Below are 15,851 nucleotides of genomic sequence, written 5' to 3'. Positions count from 1 at the left end.
AAGTGCAAAATTATCAGAAAAAATTGTATATCAGACATATGGAAATTAAAATATGCAAAAAATTCTGAATTATTTTCACATTAATCCAGATGCATTTATTTCAGCTTTTTTATTAGTGTTATATATATATATTAGTGGTTTTTATCTATATATATAATATATATGTTATATATATATATACACTTAGATGTAATTTATAAACCATTGAACCATGATTAAATAAAGATGCATGACACTGAATGAGTAAAATTTTTAATGTGTGTGTTTACTTGTGCTGAAGTATTGTTTATTTAAAACGGTGCCATGCTGATATAATATGTACTGTGTTTTTCTTAAAAAATTCTGGAGCAACAGTGTTGTTATAAATACATCTGAACATGATACATGAATTAACATGAAGTTGTTTTGCATGGAAATCATATTTTCAAAAGTAGCTGCTCTGTATGAAGTGAAATATCTTTAAAGTAAAGAGAACAGCATTATAAAAATATTTTCAAATATTTGAGGCAGTAAATCTAAAGAAGTGAAATCTGACAGAAACGAGTTAAAAACTTGTCAGCATACAGGGAGTTCCGCCTAAAAAAAAGGATTGAATTTCTTTTCTATGTGACTGCTTAATTGTCCTTTAAAAGACTTAGAGTTTAAATATATATATATATATATAATATAGCAGTTTCAAGTATTTAGAAACTGCTATAAATCAAAATGTGAGGATCATTGCAAATATGTGATTTGAAGATAGATGGACATGCCTGTGGCTGTTGTTAGATATATTGATAATGTGTGCATTTTTTGTTTACTGCAAAAGTAAGCTGTAATAAACAGTCAGGCTTAACTTCCCCAAATTATAAAAGTAAATTCACTGTGAAACACATATTGCAACAAGTTGTGTCTTCCATGTGTTAAAAATAATGGAATCCAAAAATACTGTATTTTTGCCTGCTTTAAATAACAGGTTTACCCTATTGAATTAGTAAAGCTTAGGTCAAAATTTACTTTGAGAAATGATTAAGCTCAACTATAATTAGCATGAACATTGTATGTATTGTTACATATGCTCTCAGCAGTGGAAAAAAATTGTTTAAAGGTTTAGTCTAGAACTGCTGAATTTTTTATATCTAGAACTTTTGAAAATGTCTGCTTTTAATTTATTCTGAAGTAAATTTTGAAATCTGAAGAAATGCCACCTGGTCAGATTGCCTACTAATCAAGATCTGTCTAAAGAAAAATGTTATGTATTAGGCTCTGTAGAAAAAAATTACAAAGTGATAAAAAGAAGGGAAAATAGCATTTAACACTGAAATACATTCTTCAGAAGCTGAAGGGACTTCCAGATTTTTTAAATGTACATAGCTTCTTTCTTATTTTTTTTCTATTTATGATTTTTTAATGCAAGAAGGAAGTCTGAGCATGAAAAACAATCAATTTAATAGGTAAATAGTACCTAGTAATTTAATAGGTTTATTTATTTTGATGCTTTTCCATCAAAATAAATGTTTGATGGAAGATGTTTGAATATGGGGGAGAAGATCCTACTTTCTTCAAACCTCACAAACAGGTAAAATTCTTGCTTTATGTAGAGACCTCAGGGAAAAGTCAGCCATGGAGCTGTGATTATTTCTCCATAGTTATTGGACTGGTTGACAGTGCTTCAGACCACTTCTGTGAACACAGTGCAGAACACCAAAGTGATCTACTGTTTGGTTGTTCTCAGTGCTTCATGAGCCAGGAGATGTAACAATACTTTCAATTTCTTTATGTGAATTTCAGTTGAGCCACATCAGTGTTTTCTTAGATAAGCTTGTTTGAATGATCACATTCATCTGTTAGTATGGTGTAATTTAAATATACTGTAGTACTGTGCAAAATTTTGTTCCATTCAGCAGAATCTCTGTTGCCCCCTTTTGCAGATGACGGTTGCTGCTGGTACGAGCATTGAGAATAACATTCAAAGGACCATATCCTGCCCTAATGTATGTTCCAAGTATCTTGGTTTTTTGCATAATTTAAATGTGAAGCCTCCTTATGTGAATTTGGTAATTTGTTGCCCACAGAAGCTTGTACATCTCGAGGTTACTTCACATTATGTATTTCAGAGTCAATGAATATTGTACTACAAGTGAGGTCTCAGCCTGTCAAAATTCCCAAATTGCTTTAATTTCTTTCCGTACAGTTTGATGGTGCAGCTAAATAAAGATGTCGATAATATATTCACAGTTCCTTCTGCATTTACCTTGCTTCCCAGCCAGCTCAATGCTCCTGTCAGTTGAAATCAGTAGAACAGCAACAGACAAAATGAGGAAAGCAATGAGAGGCTATATTTATTCTACTTAACCTTGTCCTAAATTGCATTTGATATGAAGATGTGTAATAATAAATGTGGAAGGAAGGTAATTTCATTTTTCTTGCTTAGGCAAATGTATACCATGACTTAAAATAGAAGGAGGGAGGAGTTGTTATTGCTTATGAAAGGTAGAATTAGTGATATATCTGATTAAGAAAAAAAGCAAGTCATTCACTTGTAGTATAATAAGTCATTTGTCTTTTTAGACCAAAACTATCTAGATAGTTTTTGGGCCAAAATTTAACTCTTATACATTAATGTGACATTCTTTTATACTACAACAACCCAGACTTCGAGCTTCAGAAGACTGAAATGACTCTTTTATTTTTGGAATGTGTCTCTTTTATATACTATTTTACACAGACCAATTTGATTGGTGAACAAAAGGTAAACTTCTTCAATCACATTTGTCAAACTAGAGGGACATCAAGAATAAGTCTCTCCTAGAAAAACGAATTAATAACAAAGTACAGTTTACAAAAACACTTCTTTTGTTTACAGAAAATTCCCTGGGAAAAGAATTTCAGAAAACTAAAATATCTCAGGCATGAAAACAGGGCTACATTAATGGGGAAACATTACTGAAAATTGGGATGTACTCTCAAGAAAAGAATGTGGCTCTGAATTTTATAGAAGCTATTTTTTATCATGTAGTGTGTTTACTAATTTATTTTCCAATCAAAGATTATTATATTTATAGGGGAACTGTCAGATGGAATTCTGAATAAAACACTTCCATCCCCTTAAGTTCTTTGAAGGTATAGCAAATGATTAAAGAACAAGCACAATCCGGTTAAAGTAACTAATATCTAAAAGAGAAAAGGCTTTGATTAAATATTGGTAAAAAGTGAATTTGTCCTCCCTATCTGGGAAAATAATTTCAAACCAGTCTTTTTTTTTTCTGGAAAGTTTATGCTCTTAAGGGAACATAGAGAAATTCTTTATGCTGCATTCTTGGAAGATACTGCATCTGACCGTCTGAATCACTGTGGATTTCTGCATACATTCCTGGAATAGATCAATATTATAAATTCTTGGCTATGATTTTTAATGTTTGATTCCATTTTCAGACTTGCTTCTGTTCAAAGGAAAAACCCTTCCTCAATACATTGTGTATGATTAATCTCCAATCTCTTTTGGATTTTCAACATGGCTTTAACTTCTCCAGTGCAATTTTAGCATTCCAGTTTACAAATTGTGCCATTTGTAATGGAGGCTAGTAATAGAGACAGACAATAGCTAGTAATATAGAAAGATAATAACATGGCAGAAATTATGAGCATGGAAAAATGTACTATTTCCAATTTAGGTATAGAAGTCCGTGCTATTACTTCAAAATAATTTGTGACCTTTCAGTTTTCTTTCGGCAACCTGGTCTAGTGAAAGGTACCCCTGACTGTGGCAGGGGGTTGGAACTAGCCGATCTTTAAGGTCCTTTCTAACACAAGACATTTTATTATTCTATGATTTTTGAATTTGTAATTAATAATGACCAAAATCTCTGTTGGTTACTAAATAATCCCATTCAGAGATAGAATATAATCTCTATAAACATCTTCATGTCATCTAAATGCACTTGAGCTGGAGCAAAAAGTGGAAATCTGTGCTCAGCCTTTCAGCCAGGACCTTGCTGGGAGGACAGGAAGGCAAGTCAGTTCTGTTTACAAGTACAAAATTAGGTAAATAATTTCTTTTATTCCATTTAATGCCAGCTCCCCCATTACCTTTGTGAACCGTAGCTTTAATGGTGGGCATTAAGACTGTCAAATCTGCAGCTGAAAGTGTTTGAATGCATGGTAAATTTTCAATTATTGGGCTACATTATTCTGAAATGTTTCTTGTAAGTACCGTGAATTGCACAACTTTATATTTCTGCCTGTTGTAAAAGGGATAATTGCAGAGGATAGCCCAAAGCCATAAAATTTTCTATCAGTATATATGGCACTGGTTCAAAATTTTAATTACATGGCATTAATAACAAGTTGTAATGAATTATAAACCTCAGATACATATTCAAAAAGGCACAATGCATTTCGTTTGGCTTTTCTGGCTCTTAATGACCCAAAATATATTTCTAGAACTACTCACCTAGAAGCAGTGTTTGAAATGCTAAAACACATAGAATAGATTGTTCATGAGACAAATATGCTAAAATATTTAAAAGGCTTTCTTCCGCCTGAGTAAAGTTTCTTAATGTTTTTAATAACAAATATAAGAAGGCTTTTAGATATGAAGTGTGCTTACTATGTCATTTTGCCTAATGAAAACACACTGTAAGGCTTGCAATAAAGCTGAAGATCAGGAAGAAACTGCTATATATTCAAAACTGAGAATTCAGATATTATGGTGGTTTTCAAGGTGGAGAGGTTTGTGGACAGGTTCCCGCGTATTGAAAGTTCTAATCTATATGCTATTGCTCTGTGAACTTTACACCTTCATAATTATAGACTTTGACTTGCCTTTATTCCCACGTAAACTGTTTTCTATTTTTCATTATTATCAACTGTTCATGCAGCAGAAGCTGCATGTTATATACAGTAATGAAATGCTTTGCAGATTATTCTCCTCTGAATTGTTTAGTAGGATATTAACTGCTAGGTTTGCTGTCTTTCATGCAAGATATCCCAGATCATGATTCTAATGATTCTTTCTATGTATCTATCTATTCTATCTATTCTAGCTATGTATTCTAGCTATCTATCTATCTGTGTTTTTGAAGAGATGGGTCTTTAAAAAACCACTTATATACTTTGTAAACACCATTTCTTGATAAGGATATGGGAAGCTATAAGCCTTAAGTGCACATACATTATAAAATGGCTGGATGAACATTACTGATGGATGTAGTCAGGACAGTTTATTGTACTGCAATATCTCAGTGCCATTACACAATGACAGGGAGCAGTGCACAGACAAAGACAGGGCACTTTGTATGCAGATGGGCTGCCTGACCCTGAGCTTCTGCAAAATTGCAACACCTTTCTTTACAGCTCTTTAAGGTCCACAGTGAAAATGTAAAGAGCAAAAAAAAAAAAAAGAAAGTGGTGGCAGGTATTAAACATGCTGTGTCTCTTCATTCAAAACAGAACTTGAATCTGTAAACCAAAATTGAGCTATATAGCAAATGAAAACATGCTTCATTGCATGTTGAAAAGAAAACTATTTCATTTTAATCAAGTGCAAACACAATGCATTATGTTTTGAACCATCAGCTATAACACTCCTCTTTCATGGAAAAGCCATGCTCATTTTGTCTAAACAGATACATACCTTCAGAAATTTTTTGAGCTAATTAGAAGTTTCAGAGTTTAAGTACTCAGGTCTTTTGAATTCCATGTGACTCAGACTGGTTTTTTGGATAGATGCTTTTGCTAATGACAAAGCATAATGTGCTTAAAATTTTAACATCAATTTTTATTATTATTTTATGGTTTTAGCCAAGATGTAGAGAATATCTCTAGACATCTTATACAGGAGCCCTGTAGAAAACCAGAGATTTGTTTATATTTTGTCAAAATTCAGCGGTTGTGCAGCACCTTATAAAATTACTGCTTTTCATCCATCAGGAATCTTAGTGTTTTACACTTTGAGGTTTTTTTTATATCAAAGATTAAATCGTGGGTTTTTTCATAAGTTTCTTCATTTGAATCAGCAGAGTATTTCTTTTCCTTAAATTGAAGCCAAATTCCTTTATTCTGAAGCAGAGATAATTTTTTTCAATGTTGGGAACATTTCTGAGATCAAGAGGAAAAAGTACTCCAGAACTGCTACAGATAGGAAGAAAAATGCCAGAAGCCAAAACATAATTACAGCCCTCCAACCTTTCTCAGATTGTTATGAAAGTACCCTGAGCTTTCAGCTCAGCTACTTCAGCTCATTTTCTACCTTTATAGAAATCAGGGATTTACCAACCAGTCACCTACCACTTGAAGATAGAAAGCCATTTTATGTGATCACCTGACACTTTCAGGCCTCAGACCCTCTTGACATGTAGATGTTTTACTTATTTCCACAGAAGGAAAAAAAAAAAAAATATTGTAGGGAGGTTTGTTTTCTCAAGCTTTTCACAAATTCCATAGTTTAAAGTCTTCTGCAGTTACTTCATTCACAAATAACCTTGCAAAAAAAAAAAAAAAAAGGCAATTTCAATTACTTCTCAGTGACAGTAGCTGTGAAGCTGTGTATTTTCAGCATGACACTAATCTTTGGCCCTCACCTCTCACTTCCCTGCCACAGGGCCAGCAAATCTCACTGTGCAGCCCAGCGTTTCTGCCTCTGCTTCAGATCTTGTGACAGGCAATGAACTGGCAGACCTGCTGCTGAGCCAGCTGTGCCAAGTGTGTTAGATCAGGGGGTAGAAAGAGATGGCAGCAATGCTTTGCAACTGGGGAGATGTGTCACAGGCAAGTGTAAGTCTTGGCAACAGTCGGGTGTCCTCGTCCTTAAGTACATAGCAGCACACCGCTGGTAATGCTCTTACATGCACAGCATCCATGTCCTGGCATGGCTTTGCAAGCATTCCAACACTTTCTCATGGCATTTGGCCTGACACAGGCCCAATGCATTGATTTGAGAGATTTAAAATTGCAAAATGGAAGTCAGGGATTTGGAATTGTTGCAGCATTTGCAAAGGTTTGCAAGAAACAATTCTCAGATGATATCTAAGTTGTTTCACACCTTTTTAAATTTTTTTTTCATCTTATGTTTTCCTCTAGAACTCTCCACTGGCTCTCTTTTTTTTGTTTGTTTTGTTTCCTTCTCTCCCTCTGAGGCACAGTTTATGCAGGGAGCTTACAGCCACAGGCTGGAACTCCCTACAGCCACGGAAGGAAGATCTAGATATGGAAAAAGCAATGCTTTGGGGAGAAGAGCAGGTTTTCATTGCTTTGGTAACATTTTTCCTTTGGATTATTACTGAGAAAAATCTTTGCCCTACCACCATAAAAGAGGTAGGGCAAAATAGTTTCAAGGCAGAGATTTAATATACAGGAAATAATTTTTTAGATAGCAATGATGCTGCTAGATACTTTCCTTTTGTCTCAAAGAAGAGGTATACAGAAGAGCTATCAGCTGTTAATGTCAGGGGAAATAACTCATTTGGCAAATCCCTTTGAAAGAATAAAAGAATGCCATCTATCTCAGGACATGTGAAAAATAAATCAGCTCAGATTCAGATTATTTCTGTGTTTAGAAATATGTAATTGTTATGGTGTACAGTTTTTGCTTAGGAACCTTTCCTGCTGCTGTGGTGCTGTTGCTGGAGCCAAGGGGAGGCAGTGGAGGAAGTTCTCTCAGGGAAAACATTCCTGAATAAACAATTAAATTGAAAAGGGCAGCCATGGACTGGAAGGGGGAAAATAATTATGATTCATTAAGCATGGAGTGGGGAAGCAGGTGGGGGATCAGAGACACCAGTGGGAGCAGGGGCTGGTGCCTGTGGGGGTGGAACATGATCTGAGATGGAGGAGAAGTAAGAGTGGAGAAGGAAGTTTGAATGGCACAGTTCTCCAAACTGAAAACTGATCTTTTCATGGAAATGGGGAGTTTGATTGGAAAGATGTCTCAGAGAGGCTTAAAGTGGGAGAGAGATGCCTCTTCCTAAGGTATCCTGAGTCCCAGCAGATGAAATTATGCATAATGGTATAACAGGTGGCACTTGTCACATGGTCTGGACATTTCTAGTTCTAATTCTCTGTTCAGCCCAGATTTGATGCTGTATATCAGGCATATCTAACATGTTGGTAAGAAAATGAGTCTTTGGAAATTTATAGAAGTTGCATTACCTAATATACTTGTGAACTCCTTAGACTTATGGATTAGTTCCAAGTCAGTAAAATAATCAATATCACACCAAGATGTATATTGCATTTAATTAAATATTTTAAGAGAAAGGCTCCAACTGCTAGTTCAACCACTCAACTTGGTGAGTGCTCAGCTTCTAGACAATGGTAATCCTGGTACTGGCACTTAAATAACACTCTTACACTCTTCAAATACAGCCCTTTTACTGTAATTATATACAGCAATATATTACATTTTGTGTGGTGACATGGAAATTTTGTGGTAATTGTTTCCTTAGCCAATAGTTCTGCTTTAATAAATTGCTAACTGTTGTCTTCTGGAAGGAGAGACAAACATGCCGTGAGAAAGAAAAGGAATTATTTCAAAGGTCAGTATTACTTAAGCACTTGTTTCACGCTTACAGCAGACTGGAGTTAGAAGTAATTGGAAAACATACTGATATTGCAAGTGACAGACCAGAGGAAAAAGCTTGCACCAAAGATTGTGTCCTGAGTTTCCTTGGTGCCTCAAGGTAGTACCTGGCTTGAAAATGCACAAATGCTTTATACAATAACGATGAAATGTAATATTAACACAAAGATTAAACTTGATTTAAGTTTCCCGAAGGAAATGTCTGGGGAAAAATCTATACCATGAGAGCTCTAGACATTATATTTAAAATACAACATAGTTATTTTCTTTGAACATTAATGACAACCCATTAAAATAAATTAACAGAAACTCTCCTTCCAATGGCACATTTATATTCTCATGCTGCTACAATGTGAAGTAGTTTATGTTTGCAAAAAAAAAAAAAAAAAGAAATGAAAATATCATCCTTCTGTAGATTTTGAATTTCTCCTGACCTTTAAATTGCACCATTGTTATTTCATTCATATGTAGTAAGCCTACTAAAAGTTACCTAGTTAGTAATTCAATGAATTTTCCAACTCTCTTCTTTTCTGATTAAAAAAAACAAACCCACCACCAATTAAAAAAACCAAACCAACCAACCAGCCAAAACCAGAAAAAAAGCTTCAAGTTCAGGAATGTTTATCACCCATTATTTATTTATTTAATTTGGTCTGATCTTTCTTATATCTAATTATTGTATTTATTACATAAAACATTTATTTTTGGTCTAGATAGATCTGTCCTTCAGATTACACATTTTAGACACCAAACAATATCAAATTATTAGCATCAACTGGCTCCTTATTTCACTACTCCCTGCCTTGTATTTATGTAGGAAAAGGCATAGTTATAGGGTATGAGAAAAAAGTGAAGAGGCAGTTGATTTGAAATAAGATAAATAATTAATAGTGAAACAAAAAGGGAAAAAAAAAAAAAAGAAACATGTTTTGGGACAAGTGAGCAGAAAGAAAGCCGGTGAAGATACTTCTAGCAAGGCATCCTGTGATCTGCTAAACTTTCTCTCCTAAATATGTACTTTTCTATAGGAATAAATTATTCCTGAGGGAAATAATGCATACATTTTACTATCATGACTTCCTCATTTTGATGCAGCTACTTCTTTATTTTTTTTTACAATTTGATATATTGCAGATTTTATTCAAATGGAAAAAGAATCCTTTTCAGATTTAAAGTTTTAAAAACTTCTCAGGATTAGTCTGCCTCTGTCTAGATTTCTGGTTTCAGAGTACTACTGTTATAATTATGATATACTAATATAATTATTATAAAATAATTCTGAAAGTGGATAGTAAGAAATCATAAGAAATTTTACATAAAGTAATTAGTGTCTCCATTTTAAAATACTAATTTGAAAAATATCTTTGAAGAAACAGCCTTTTTAAATTTCTTCTGTCCTCTCCATGACCGCATTCTCCAGGTGAGGATCAAAACCAATTTTTTAATTTTGCCATGATTTATGGATTCAGCTAATACTGCACTTGGGGAATAGATAAGTCAGTTTTGAAGTATTGAATTGGTTTAGATACTTCAAAGTATGAATGCCAACAGATTTAGATGCAGAGCATGTGCTGGGAGGCTGGTTTCCACTCATAAGTCCTTGATATCTTCTTGTCATAAGATCATTCTGTGCCTCCCTTGAAGGGCATGATCCCTGCTAGGGAGAGGGGGAAGGGAAGCAAAAATGTGACAAGATTATAAACATAGAAGCAGAACTGTTTCCACTTCACAAAATTATCAAAGAAATAAAAATAGCTTATGCACATTTCCAAAAAGCCTTACTGGGTTTCAAAGGTGAGAGAAGTAGCTGTAAAATGGTCTAATTTTTCTGGTGAATTATGTAAGTAATTTAGTATTGATTTCCATATATTTTTCTCATTTTCATCAGATGAAAATTTGGCCCTGAGTCTCTTTGAACCACTATTTTGATAGAGCAAAATAATTAGAAAATTAATTAAATGTTACTAGCTTAAGCTTACACTGCTCTAATTCTTTTTACAGTCCTGTAAAAGGAGTTTTACATTTCTATTCAGTTTCAGGAGGATTTTTTTCCTTTTTGTCTAGAAAATATCATTACTGAAGATTTATGAGGAACTGTAACCTTTGAAATAGTTTTTTTCTTCAAATATCTTCCTCCAATTTCATTATGCATTTTGATTTGTTCCATAAACATCTTTGCTATTTCTCTTAGAGCAGATTAAGATAGATAGAGAACTACCTCAACTCAAAATATTTTAGAATATTAGGTAAACATCAGTATTTATCTTGGAAAGGAATCAATTTTGATTAATAACTATATTTGAGAAGATGCAGTTTTTCAATATGTATTTTTTGCTATTAGAGCCAGCTAATCAATATGTGAATTACCTGCCTGGCTGTTTAAAAAAAACATGAGTTTGTCATAAATTACATGGACTGTAGCTCAAAAATCTGTCACAAGTTTGTGCAGCCACCTGGTAATCTTTCCTCATTTTTCTTTTCTCACACATTTACATCTGTTTTAACTCAGAACCCAAATCCAAATGAAACTGGTAAAAGCAGATGAAGGATAAAATTAGGACTAAGAGGTTAGAATCTGTTTAGTATTTCTGAATTGAGATTTGTAAGATGTGATCTCTGTGACATAGTCTGTTAGTCTGGTCTCACGACCTCCTGCCCAAAAGTAGTGTAGCATCCCTGTTCATTTTCCTGTTCTGACATGCCTTAGAGGACAAAACCAAGCTGTTACAGTGGCACAGTTTGAAGATCTCATTTACCTCCAACTCCAAGACCAGCTGTCCAGCTGACATACACCTAGGGGTGGTTTTATCATTCTATAGATTTAGTTACTTCTGCAAAGAAAATATGCCTTAAGGGGTAGGAAGACAGGTTTTCAGGAACTATCTTGTGGCATAATTCCTTTCTAGTAACTGTGGATGTGCAAACTGTATTTGTATTTCTTAGCTAGTCCAAAATACTCCAAATGTATCTGTGATGGCATGTGATTTTCTCCTCTTTGTGGCTTCACCTTGAAATATTCTATTCCCACATGAAAAAAATCTGATAATTTTGTTATTATTCATTTATTAATATGTCTGAGGAACAGAAAAGGTTTATATAGAGTTTTATGGGAAATAACAAATTTATGAAGAACTGGCCTCTAGCAAACTGTGCTTTCATTCTTCACTCTAGAGAGGAAACTGAGGATAAGGTCTTCTTTGTACTATCCCTGTCGCAGCCCATGTTACCATGCACTCTCCAGCTGTAAGCAGAGCGGATGGAGTGTTCTGATTGTAGAAAGGAATTTTTTGGCCTGAGAAGAAACATTTGGACAAGATCATGACAGGGAAGGCAAGGTAAGGGGCAATGCTATGGCCCTTGGGAACTTGGGAATTCCTTGCACAGTGAGAGAGCCAGGGGCTGGAAGCCCCTGCAGGACATCTTCAGTCTTAAATATCAACTCGATGATACAACAAGCATCTGCAGAGTAGTTTTTTTATTCTGCCACTCATATGGACAGCTCCTGCTGAAACTTGGGAATTACAGACTGTTACTGTTTGCATGTTTTAGTTTTATTCCCATCAGTTTCAGTTACTGTTCATATCTCTACCATTATTTTTTTTGCTTGCTTTCCTGCTTGCAGTTCAGCGCACTTTTCAGAGCTGCTTCATTTTGCTGGAAAGAAAACCTTACTGCTACTCAGAAAAAGGAGGAATATATTTCCTATGTTTATAGTCACAACGCTATCTTGACATAAAGATAAGCATGGCCCATGGTGATGCCCCAAAACTCTGTAAAGGAGGTGGCAGCAATCAAAGCGCTAAAGGAGAGCACACACATCACAGAATACAGACCCAGCAAACTCTAGATGCTACTGTATGAAAGTGCATCATTCAGCTCTCCACAGGGATTACTATTTGTTTGTCAGCCCAGGTGTATGTGATGTCTGTCTTTTCCCATTCCAGCTGATTTACCAGGAAAATTGATTATGCATTATGTAGCTGAAGCCAATTATCTGTCACGTTGTCATGTTGTCTCTGTGTTGTCCCTCTTAATTTACTACTTCTTTTTTTATACTTAATTTGTAACTTCCTTTGGAAAGAAAACATATCTTTTTGTGCTTTCACACAGTAAGATGAAATACTAGGCCTTGGGGTAGGGTTTCAAGTGCAAATTTATAAAAGTTACTTAATACAAAATAATTTTTTTTTTTTACATGAAGTGTTAAAGGATAAGAACTGAAGGGAAAGTTTTATTATTTTCACTTGGATCAACCAAAGACAATGCTTGGTAGATATTTGACCTCAATGAGAAATTGTTTCCAAGTATTGTAGTGCTGATGACAAAACTTTCCAAAGCTCTGTAGGCATGAGATGATATAGCTGAGTTTATTAATATTTTAAAACCACATGAAAGTAACAACTTTCTGTATCAAGTTTTGGTGTTTTACTTCTTTTCCCTTCAGAAGTTTGCTAGTTGACTTCTAACCCTGACTGACTTTTGAAAAAGACACGTGAAGTCCTTACACTGGGCATTTCTGGTTGCTGGAAGGGAATGCATAGGTTGAAGCCAGCTTAACACTATTGCTCTCTTTGAAGTTACTTTTGCTATTTGCTCAGTATTTATAATTGTTGGGTTGAGCCATATATACAGCTCTCCCATGCAGATCTGTCTGGCTTGGGAAAATAAGGTTTTCTGTTCTTTCAGGGAAGTCCATTTACACAACAAGTTGACCCTCAACTGACACAGCCATTTATCTGCAGTCACGGCCACCCACTGGCCAATCCCTTGGTGTTGAGGCAAAGTCCTGTATGATAGCTGTAGCTAGTTCAAGAATTCTTTTTTCGGCTTCAGGGGTTTATCATCCTTGTCTGTCTCTCTGAGCTTTTTTTCATGGTAGACAGTCGTTGATTGATCACACAGAGTTGGCAATATTGCAAATTACAGCAAATATTCTTGGAAGAACAAAAAATATTAAGCAATTTGAATGTGCATTTCTCCCTTTTTCCTTAACAAGTCCAGTTACCAACACTCAGATAATAAAGATGAAGTTTCTAAAATTCATGGTTTTGGTCAAGTCTTCTGGAATACAGAAATCCTAAAACAGAACTTTCATCAACAGATAAAATAAAATTATGATGCTGCAGAAAGAGTGAAGAAGGCATCAGTCATATGAATGATTCTGTCCATTACCTCATTAGTTCTCTGGTAACAAAACCAAAGATCTGGTTTTAAATGCTTTATAAAAATATCCATGAAATACTATTCAGTTATTACAGAGGAGGTTTTCAGAGAATAATTTTAAAGAAATTTAATTAACTTTTAATTTTTATTTAAAAATTAGGACATGTATAAGTTCCTAGGCATAATGTTATCTGAAGATCTAGTGAACGCTGCACGCGCATATGTTCATACACTTTTACATAAGCTATGCAATATAAGACAAAATTTTTCAAATCTTCACATAATTTGTAGAAAAAATGAAAATCAAGTTGAATAGCACCCTGAGGCAAAAGAGAAAATATAACTTTATGTAAAGCTGAACATGATCAGAGGGCAAGGATATTTTCAAGTATTTTATTTCTACAGTTATGGGCTTGCTTGTCTGTGTATATAAAATGCAGAAATGGATAGCTTTTTTATGCTCTCTGTTTTTGCAAAATGTCATCATTCAGTTCTCATGCCTGAGAAAGTGGGGTTTTATGAGCTGAGAAAGTGTTTTGATATGAATTCAATGCTTTAGGGTTTGGTTTTTTTTGGAGTTTGGTGAGAGGAAGGGGTTGGGGTATTTTTCATAAAGGTCTAAGAGGGTAATGAAGGGTAATGAACACTGAAATGCTGTCGCTACATTTTAATTATTTTAGTCTTTTTTTTTTTTTTTTTTTTTTTTTTTTTCCTACTGAATGCAGCTGAAAAATAACTCCAGAATTTAAAGAATTTAAGTACATAGACTACATTGCTTTCTTAGGGCATATGACAGATATGTTTCACTTTAAATAAAAATTAATTTCTCAAAACATTGCTAATAAAATTGTAAATAATAAGGGCTGGAAATGTAATTTTTTGACAAGATACAGCTTTACAGAATATTGAAAACCAATTGATTCAAAAAATGAGAAGGAAAAGAAGTGCTGCAAGGTGTTATCTTGAGTTCTGTAACATGAACTGATTTTCTTGCATGCCAGTAGTGCTAAAATAAATGACTGCCTACATAAATATCTTTAGGACTTTTAGTAATATGATGGCTACATGCTAAATATAGTGCAGGCAGCAAGCCTTTTGGCACACCAAGTCAGATTTCCAGTTCATTGAGCAGGTCAAGGCACTACAGGGTGCTCTGCCCATGTTTATTGAAGCATTCATTACCTTTCCAAATTGGTTTAGCACCCAGGGAGGGATTTTTCCTTCCAGATTACCCACAGATGGTTCACAGACAAACTGGGAGAGAGCTGTGGTCCGTGTGAGAGAGCTGAAACTGGGCTGAGTTGTAGATGCATGAGACAGTGTTTGATGGGCAGCTAGGATGTAGACCTCAAGACTCTCTGGAGCCTTCTCTAGAGACTTTGTTTCTTATTCCTGAGATTCTTTCATTTCTCCTTGTCAAAGCCCTTGTCAAACAATATAAATTTTCAAGTACTAAGCTAGGTGTCTGCCTGAAACAGATATATCCCACATATTTTGGCTGTATACTAAATATATTCTAGACAACTATCGTTTTGTGATGACACAGATTTTAGGGCTTCAGACTAGGAGAGTTATGTCTCTAAATCAACATTTGTCAAGTATAGCATGATTGCTGTAGTTAGCAGTTTTGTTCACTACATTTCACTAAGTCCCACTGGTTTTTTCACTAGTGGAAAAGCGCATACATTCCCTAGAGAATGGAGAACTAGTGAGGCATCATTTTCTGCAGGATTCATGTGACTATTAGAGTCTAAGTCTAGCTTTTTATGAGATTTAAACATATCTGGTGAGAGTATTTAATAGTCTGTATGTGTGAATTTGTGACTGTGTATGAATTTCACTAAAATACTACTTTAGAAAGGTGATTGTTATTTTCTATTCCCTTCATGTGAAGGGGATAGAAAATCCCCATCTTGTAGTGGTAGCTGTAATCCTAAACAGAGCTTTCCTGAGCAGAAGAGCTCAATATGTCACATATACTCTGTCCTGAACGTTATCATATGTGTTTATTTGTCAGTAGACACAATGTAGTAAAAGGGAAAAAGGGGGCAGATGTAACATTGAATTGGTAGTAATGTGATAGAATAATGAACTTCAAACAGAAATAGGAGCTCTGCAGCACCTCAAAGGC

The 15,851-nt window shown here is 34.7% G+C and overlaps 1 protein-coding gene across 1 annotated transcript in view; it reads left to right on the top strand.

Annotated features, from left to right (window-relative positions):
- The first annotated feature begins 1,913 nt into the window (after window positions 1-1,913).
- The window catches only part of PPFIA2 (PTPRF interacting protein alpha 2), a 145,226-nt gene continuing 131,288 nt past the window's right edge, over window positions 1,914-15,851 (top strand). The window contains exon 1 of the mRNA XM_066319228.1: window positions 1,914-1,973. The gene's annotated coding sequence lies outside the window, so the exon portion shown is untranslated. The remainder of the gene's footprint in view (window positions 1,974-15,851) is intronic.

This window comes from Sylvia atricapilla, chromosome 5, assembly GCF_009819655.1.
Source record: "Sylvia atricapilla isolate bSylAtr1 chromosome 5, bSylAtr1.pri, whole genome shotgun sequence".
NCBI classification, from domain to species: Eukaryota; Metazoa; Chordata; class Aves; order Passeriformes; family Sylviidae; genus Sylvia; species Sylvia atricapilla.
This window is presented reverse-complemented; position numbering and strand designations above follow the sequence as displayed.